Below are 9,561 nucleotides of genomic sequence, written 5' to 3' on the forward strand. Positions count from 1 at the left end.
CACCCGCTGCTCGTCGCGGCAGCGTCACGAGACCTCGACTGCGTCCGCCTTCTACTTGACGCTGGCGCCAACGTGTCGGTGGACAACGGCCAGGAGGAGAAGCAGGCGCTGCACTCGGCTGTGCAGCACGGCGACCTCGCCATGGCCCGGCTGCTGCTGGCCCGCGGCGCGCACGTGGACGTCCCCTTTGGCTGCGACGGCGTGAGCCGGAACTCTCTGCACGTGGCGAGCGAGCTCGGGAATATCCCGCTGGCGCGGCTGCTCCTGGACGAGTTCGGCGCGAATTTGGAGGCGGACGGGCACTACGGCACGCCGCTGGCGTTCGCGGTCCACGCGCGGCAGCTCGAGATGGTCCGATTTCTGCTGAACAGAGGCGCGAACGCAACTGTGAACGCGCCGCTGTTCATTCTGCTCACCGGCGGCCCGCCGCCGCCGCTCAGCTCCGACCTCATCTACATGGCGCTCGGCCTCCGCAGCCCGATCGACCACCACTTGCGCGAGCTGTTGCGGCGATATCAGGAAACTAGAGGGGTCACGGTCGGCCCATGGGCCGGACTCCCGCTGACGGAGGATAAGAGGGAGCTGCTCGCGCTGCTCACGCGGGCCGGCGCGAGCCACGAGAAGGCGCTGCGGCTGGTGCAGAGACACGTGACGAAGTTGGCGGAATCGGCTATGTGTAGTGAGGCGGAGCTGCTCGAGATGGTCCGAGGAATGTTGAAGGAGGCGGAGGACTTTGTGCCGTCGCTCTCCCAGTGACTATGACAACTTGCAAGTGCCACAACCTTGAACATACTTGCATTATACATATACTGAGCCTGATATTTTTTGCACAGGTTGTCCTTAGCCTAAGTTGATGAAAGTTGTGCGTTATAGGATGAAGTTGTCTTGAGATAAGTGACACTTGTATCAAAAAAAAAAGGTGTCAATGATTAAAGTTGTGCAAAAATTATCCAGAAGATGTTGTTTCAGAGAATGTTACAGATCATCACAAAATGAAAGGTTTGAGTAAACAAATAACTGTCATTATGTGACTTATAGTGGCGTTTGCTTTGAGTGGCTTAGTCAGCTGTCACAATTTGGTTGTGACTAGGCTGTTGGCACCATAGAGAGCATGGCTTTGGTCGAGAGCATGGCTTTAATCTAAGCAAGTTCACAAGAGCAAAGTGTAAACTTGTTTGTCCTGTCAAGAGTCAAAATTGTTGCATGGCCAGAGTCTTCAGCCAACACAATAACTTTGTAAATCAGCCATCTACTGTCCTATTTCGATCAACTGTCCGGGTTACGCGTTACGCGGACACCCGGACAGGACTCATTTGGGCCTCGTTACGCGTTACTTTGGGCTCCGGACACGTAACAAAATGAGACCAAAAATGGAAATTTTTGCCAAAATTTTCTACGATTAGTGTGAATTACTTAATGGCCTTCCCAAACCTGTGCATCGTAGCGCGAGTTCGTGGTACGTACTCGGTGACCCCGACCAAAGATCAACTCCGCCTTCGCCACAACACTCTCCTCAGAACCATCTACCGCTTGCTCCTCTGCCTCAAGAGTCTCGGCCTGCCCTGAGCGCGCAATTCCGCCATTCTCGCCGAGTGTAAAGTTGGGAAACTGGGTTGCAGTGCCCGAGATGACAGCCTGAGCTACGTCGAGAGGAGTATCAGAGTCATCCTCGACACTCTCCGAGAATGTTGGCTCCTCGACCTCGGAATCAGGGATCATTGCTGTTGGAGCCGCTGTCTCCGTCATGCCCACAAGCTCTCTATGGAAAGCAGGGTTATCAAGATGGAGACGTCGTAGACGAGCCAGAGTGGTGCTTGACGTGAGACTTTCATGCGAAAGGTTCATGTCGGAGGTGCTGACACGACACATCTCGAAAGCCTGCAAGGTGTTAGCAAAAGAAGATCAATGACAGATGTCGACCCCATACCTTCTTAACGAGCACAGGATTATTAACATCGTTCATTGCCTGTACAATCCAGCCAACAGAGCGGTCCCGCAGGGTACCAACGGTGGTGTCTAGCCGTATCTCTGCCGGTGATCGTCCCACATTAATCTCGGCCAGCGCTTCCTCGACAATGTCTCGATGGGCAGACCGCTTGATGCTGAGCTTGAGAACACGTTGAATCCCAACATCGAGAGGCTGGAAAATGCCAGTGCATCCACCAGGAACGAAGATGACGATGATATTTGAATGGTGTTGTCGCATCCAGGTCAGGAAGTCGTTGGAACGGTGGACAGACCGCCACCGATCTTCCAGATGGACATTTGCGTCGAAGGGAGTCCGAGCTCGGTTTTGCGCCGCTCAAAGTATGGGGCGATGATGTCGTCGACGAGATCGTGCATCGTCTCATGGTTCGACCAGTAGGACGGCCCTCCTGATTCGGTAATCTTGTTGCCCATTTTGTTGGATTCGTCGTATCGTGGAGCTGACTTGGAAGGACACGAGGCCTCCGTTTTCCCGCCATATACTGTTTGTGTTGGCAGCAGAGTGCCGTCCGCTGCAATCGATGGAACCAATGTGAAAGCCCGCTTCTCCTCCTGTCCTACCACTGCCACCTGCTTCGCGCCTCGTTCATTCCATGTCGTCCCAGAACCCTGTTGATAGACCACTTGCGTCTGGTCGGTGTTGACACGCAACGCGGCCGGAACATTATAGTCGCGAATGACCCATGCCTCGCGAAGAAATGCCTCCTCCAATAAGCGCTCGTGGTCCTTGGGAAGTTTCTGAGCAGCCTTTGTAGCTCGTCGCTCACTCCATTTCAGCTCTTCTCGTAGATAGCGTCGAACGAAGGACTCAGAGCAGCGGAATTTGCTCCCATCGGAGCCAACTTTACATTCGAAGAGGTGAGGGGCGTCGTGTTGGATATGGGCAACCATGATACCACGAGCAGTTAGGACGCTGACCGGAATGCCAACGTTTCGTAGAGCTTTGAGCTGGTCGTTTATTTTCTTGCGCGTGAGAGGATATGGCGCCTAGAAAGAGATTCAGAATGAACACAATAAACTAATTGTAACGCACCAGAATACCACTCCGGGAGCCCTTATGGCCAGCCGCATTTCCTCTCTCGACCGCTCTTTGCACCGCCTCAGTCCACACTATTTGTTTCGCGGTTGTCTTATCTCGATCTATCCAAAGCTTCGAGGCGAGCGTCGACCCAGTTGTCGCTCAGCTGCGTAAGAGGTATGTCTGGGTCTACGCGGTGCTGTAGACTGTTAAGCGAGAGCATGCCACAGGAAAACCCGTCCGACTGTCGCCCAATCTCCAACGCATCCACCTCCACCTTCCTAGCTGTGTGCTGCGCCACCCACCACCGGCAAGCTTGGTCTAATGTCGCTGGAATGGCTTTTTTAAACGAGTCGCCGTACGATATCTTGACAACTGGACCAGAGAAATCGAAACTAACACTCGTCCAGTGCGGATTTCCATCGATCTTCCCTAGATGTGTTATCGACAGCAAGACGGCGCCATCGTGGACAAGACCATCCCCAATCTCGCGTAACCAGCGGAAGTTGGCGTTTGACTGGTACGCCTCCGTTCCTTTCTCGTACCCCTCGATGAGCTTGTTCGTGAAGTTCACGTCCTTGACGCGGAACTTCCATTGAGCGTCAGCACCGCTAGCGTCGATCTGACGCTGCAACAACTCGAGCAGGTCGTTTATCTGGCTGTCTGCCAGCCAGCTGTTTCCCACAAGCCGCGACATTGTATGGAAAGGCTCTGTATCCGAGAGTCCAGCCGGCTTTGCGCAACCCCACGGTATCATCGACAGCATTTGCTTGGCGGTCTCGACCATGACAGCTCTCTTTGTACCCCTACGCGCCCTCTTCCCTTGTTGGACCAGGAAGTCTGACGCCTTCATCCACTTTGCCCGCACATCCAGCTTCAATGTCAGAAGTTCCATCCAGAAGCTCAGCACCCATAATGGAAAGCGGGTCGAGCTGCCGTTGCAGTGACTGTACATCACGGATGTGAAGCCATCGAGACATGCCTGTCGACTGCTATTGTATAGCTGTCGCACCAGTTTGGCGGTGGGGATGGGAAGGTTCCGGAGGCGGAGAAGCATTGCCTCATCAACCTGGTCTGGTGCTTCTTTGCTGAAGAATTGGGCTGGGAAAGTCCCCGTGTTGGCATCGGAGATGAGGGGGAGTGGGAACTCGAGGAGCTGGGCAATGGACATGGATGATTTGGGAAGGATTCGGGTGGCGGACGAAGTGGGAATCCAAAATGCGGCGTTGATATGGCGGCGAATGCGTCGCGGCACCTCTGACATCTTCTTGCCAACACCGAACCATCTCTTGACCTCGTCAGCACTGGGTGGTTGCTCCGTATCGGAATCGGGAGAGGTCTTCGGGCGCCATTCTCTCGTCGAAGGGGGCAGAGAGCAGGGGTATAGATGAAATGGTATTAATCTTTGTAAAAAAAAAGTCTATCACAAATCAAAGATGTTAAGCGAGCACGGAGAGGACATCTGAGACACAATCTGTTACAGCTTGCCGCGGCGGACACGGACACTCTTTGACCTGTTACGCGTTCTGGCACCCTTCGGACAGCATTGATTGCGGACAGAGTATGTTACGCGTTACAAGCCGCGGACACTTGATCGAAATGGGACAGTATGCTTGAAACTCTGATCACAAAATGTGGACATCTTTGCCTTTTGCTTCCCAAATTTCATTGTGAATTTCATCCAATTGAAATGTACTGAGAGTAATGCAAATACCATTATAGACAAACAGTCAAAAAGAATTTCCAAGATGCCAAAGACTCGGACTAAGCACTGGAATATTTAAATGCATGCCTACTTAAAGTGATTAGAAGGCTCATTCAAAGATCACTGGCATGAAGATTTATGAGTGCCTACAGAATGGAACTTACTGGAAAAGTTGCTGCATAGGCTGTCAAGAAGCAAAAGTCATACAGAGCATGGAATGCAAGTATAGTAGCTGAGATAGACAAGGCAGGAGTTGACTATATAATTATATATTGTCCTGGAGGCTCACCAAGGTACACACTGTTGTTATTGAAATTGTCCAATATTTGCCATACTTTTGTCAGTAAAGTTTTCTTTAGGTTCTGATTCTGATTCTGAATAGAGCTAAGGCTAATTTCTACTCAATTTTAAGTAATGAAGTTGTTGGGTTTGATTGCCTACAACTGTACCACTGATTTGTGGGCTAAACAGCTGTTTTCTCCTTGTTTTAGAAAATGTGATTTTTGTTTGTTTATAAAGAATCAGGGGGATGATTTGTGCAACAGTTTGTGCTGGTCAAAAAATTGAAGCATTTAACCAGCAAAAATATTGAAAAATATCTTGAATTTCTTTGCTGCTTTTTTCTTGGCAAGACTAGTTGCAAAAACTTGAAATTACTATCCTAGTTTCTTCTCTATATATAGTCAGACATTTTTCTTACTAATGATCAGGTCAAAAATATCAAGTCTTTTTTCTCATACTTTTGAGGGAAAAGGTTGCTGAAAAAAATTTAAATTTTTTACTTAGAAAAAAGTTTATTTAAAATTTTCAAATTTCTCATCTAAGTTGAAAATCGTGGACACTGGAAATGGCCCAGTGTCAGTGCCCTCTTGATGATAGCCTTGGGACAGGGCCTGTAACAATACTCTGCTCAGAGCAATGATCATCCTTGGCACACTAAGTATGCAGTATAGAATCAGCTACTTAGCACAGTTTCTTCTTCTTTCTTTGAACACATACTATGGTATTTGAATCAGTTTTTCAGTCATGTATTATATGCACCTTGATTTGACAATGTTTTTGTCAGTCACACCCCTAAAATTTTGGCCTCTAATCTGTCTTAAAAAGAGGGATCTTCAGCTGAATAAGTGCTGAACTTCCCGAATGGGGAATGTCAGCATGTTATGACAAGGCCTTCGGACAAGATGATGAAAATGTAACAATATAACCACAGATATCTTACCAGTGACTCTGTAAGATCTCAGGTATCATACAGATTCATGCTATATAATTTGAATGTCACAGGTCACAAGGGTTTCTCAAAGACTCTGTCCTTAATTTCTCTCTTGGATTATCAGATTTTCTGCCAAGAATAACTGATGCAATTGATTTTATCAATTGAGTATAATGGCACATACACTGTATTACTCAAGAGTAAAATAAATGTGACTAGAAATATACTAGATTACCTTGCTTCACAAGGTCCCATCTATGATGATCCGGTTGAAATTCCATGAGCCAAACAAGTGTAAACGTCAGGAACAAACATGAACAAACAAGTCACACTAATAGCCTGCGTCCTCCCAGCCCGCTTCTCTGAGAATCTTTTGAATTAGTTTATAGTGCTTTCCTGGCTTCTGGCTAATATTTACGACTAGTGCCAGTGAAGCTCCAGCTCATGCCAAGCCTCAGCTGGACCCCAGCCTTTACGCACAATTTGATAATGGAAATTTAGAGTGAAGCAAGGTCTCCACCTGCGGCTGCATGCACCGAAGGTCGCTAGTTTTATCTGTCTATTTTTTTTTATATAAATGATTATTCTTTATTGAGCCTGCTAACTTGTCCCCTACTGATAGAGTCACCTTGTGAAACAGATGCATAAGCCAGCATCAGTCCTCCTCTTAGCAGCAGCAGTAGCAGAAGTAATAGTCTTTATGTATCTACTTTAAGTTATAAGCTTATTTGGTTAGAACACCCTAGGACAAAATTTTGTTCATATTTTTTAAAAGGTCATATCATTGTTTGTACAGAAAATTAGAGAGTGACAAGTGTGCCCTAACATGTAGCCACTAATTTCAGTACTGTATTTACCAAAATCATTCTTTTCTCTTCGCGTTTGGGCAGAACAGAGCAAGTTGGAAAATTAGATCAATATTTGTTCCTTTATGTTAATTCTAGGAAGTATTCTGAAACGGGCTACACTAATTGGCCGCTGCAGCCGCGGCAGGGCCGCTGCACTGCCGCCGCCAGACCGCTGTAGTACTGCAGTACTGCTGCTACACTGCCGCTGCCCACTGCCCACTGCCGCGGTCACGGTGACCCCCCCCCCTGAAGTTGTCTGAAGATTGAAGTTGAATATACTGCTCTCAACTTTGGTCCATTTTGGCGCAGCGGCGGCCGTGCTAATTTGCGTACCAGACTGACGTCATGCGGCGTGGCGCCCAGGCCGCTTAGTCCTGGCGCATGCTGGCGATGATTGCCCTGCGCCAAGCGAGGAGACTGAGGAGTCAGGCATACACATCGGCACGCATGCGGGCTGGAAATTGCTGGCACAGGGCTGGCTAGATAGCAGCGGGAAGGAAAGGGAGAGCTCGAGGCCCATATCCGCCTCACACTGGGGCCATCATGGGCCTTTCATGGCCGGTTCCTCTTGACCGCGCTCTCGAACGCCGGCGCGAAGTCCACGTGTATGTGCCGGTGACTGCCAGCATGGTGTCCTGTCATACGATGTACAGGTCACTAGTAGATGTTGCCGAAGTGCAGTGTGGTCAAGAAGCAGCAGTATTGTGACATTGCAGCGGCAGTGTGACTGTCAGGGGAACCTCCCTTTCGGCCCGGAGACGTGCCCGATTCCGGTCCGACTCCGGTTCCGACTCCGGTCCGGCCCTCCATCTCGCCCGCACAATCACCGATCCGTCAACGCCCTCCTGACGGTCGCCCTGGGACCTCGCCTGCGACGCCGCCCAAGCCTTCTGTGCCCGACAGCGGCAGCTACGGACAAGCAGTATATAGTCAGCTACCTAGCAGGCGGACCCTTAGAGTTTCTTCTCTTTGGATCCTCCCCTGCTAGGTCAGCTTCATTTGTATTCGCTTACCAATGTTCACGCCTTTGGATCCTCCCCTGCTAGGACCTTGATCTCAGGTGTGACGGACCATTATAGTAGTAAAGTACAAGCGCAGGCGTAGATATATTTTTGTAGATAATCGCAACGCGCGTGACTGTGACAGCACGCTAATATTACTTGAATCTTGCCTCCATCTCGTTCCGCTCGCGAACCGCCTGTGTCAATATCTGTACGACAAACCTTGTATCCACGCGCGCTCTCTCGCGCAACAACCTCGACCCTCAACTCCTCTCCTCCCATCGTGTCGAGTAGCTGCGGGTATCCGCGGCTCTCGGCTCTCTCACCCGTTCCCGTTCCCCGCGAGCAGCGAGAACCCTCAAAGTTCTCGTGTTGCATCACAATGGAGCCCACCGCGAGGGGGTTCCGCTGCTGGGGACAAGGGTGAACGGAAGGCTTAGGCCGCGCGAGCGTGGCTAAGCGACGTCAAGCCCGGGCGGCTTGAAAATTTCATTTTCATCAATCACTTGTCTTCTACACCCATGTCGGAAAAAAGCAAGCAGAAACAGCCCGCGGAGCGCGCGGGTACCCGCCGCGCTTCGTCGACTCAAGGCGAGCCCCAGCAACCGGCCCCGCCAACTCAAGCGTCAACTAGCAGGACGCCACTCCAATCAGCAGGAACTCAAGTTCCGGCTACGCCTCCTCCAACCTCTGGCGACCACAAAAGGGATGAAAAAACATGGGGCAGTATCTATTCTGACTCCCCATTCACGGAAGTGCCGGATACCCGCACACCAGGGCCGCACATCCCATCGTCATTCAGCGCGCAAGACAGCAGTCATCTCGCCTCTCAGTTCTCTAAGTTTACGGCTAGAGCGTCAGAAAGGACGGCTCGCCAACCCTCGACTGCTGACGACGGACGCGCTCGGGCAGCCAGCGGTGCCTCGTCTAGCACGATTCGGCCAGTATTAGAGGAAGTCGAAGGTTTGGATGAGTCCCCGGTTCTAACCGGATTCCCGACCCCTTCGACAGGTACTACGACTACCACGTTAAGTCCGTCGTCGTCTTCTCCAGACCAGAGCCCGCTTTGGGTCCCGTCTACTCAGGGTGCGGCTCCGGACTTCTCTGCCGAATCTATCCCCGCGGCGCTGCACCCTTCGTTCTCCACTCGCAGAGAGGACGAGACGAACCGGAACGAAGAGCCCCCGAATGTGTTCAAGTACACGGGCAGAGTCCTGGGCGTATACTTGGAGCCGTTGCGTGATGCTGTAGTCCGACATCATGGGGAATTTAATACAAACTCCCCGCACGAGTACGACCCGCTCATAGATTTCGGGTACAACGAGGGAGCTTTCAGCGGGTATCCGCTGGAGCTACAAGTGTTGCTCAGAGATGTGTTGTGACGCTTATAGTCGCCCGCTCCGCAATCTCCTCTGGAATAGCGTGCCGTCCGCAGTTGAACAAATAGAGCAAGTACAAAGTAATGGCAAATTGATTACTCCTTTGTTCTCTGAAGTGAATGAGCCGCTCTACACTCTGGAATCGGGTACCTTCACCCTCGTAGCGCACTTGGTGTTAGCCCTACATCAGATCTTGGAAGGAATTGGTCAGTTCACGGGTTTGAGCCAAGCTCACTCATACCAAGTCGACCCTAACTTCTCGCTGGTCACGATTCTGGAGCGCTCCCCAGATCCCAATGACATCATTGTCGCCTTCGGTACCCTACAATTGCGCATCAAACTGGCCAACAAGAGGGCGGAACACACGTTTAGAGAACTCCGCCGGAATCTCCTCAATGACTCTACTAGCAA

The sequence above is a fragment of the Mycena indigotica genome (assembly GCF_014461135.1).
Source record: "Mycena indigotica strain 171206Taipei chromosome Unknown Mind.scaff0002, whole genome shotgun sequence".
Lineage (NCBI taxonomy): Eukaryota > Fungi > Basidiomycota > Agaricomycetes > Agaricales > Mycenaceae > Mycena > Mycena indigotica.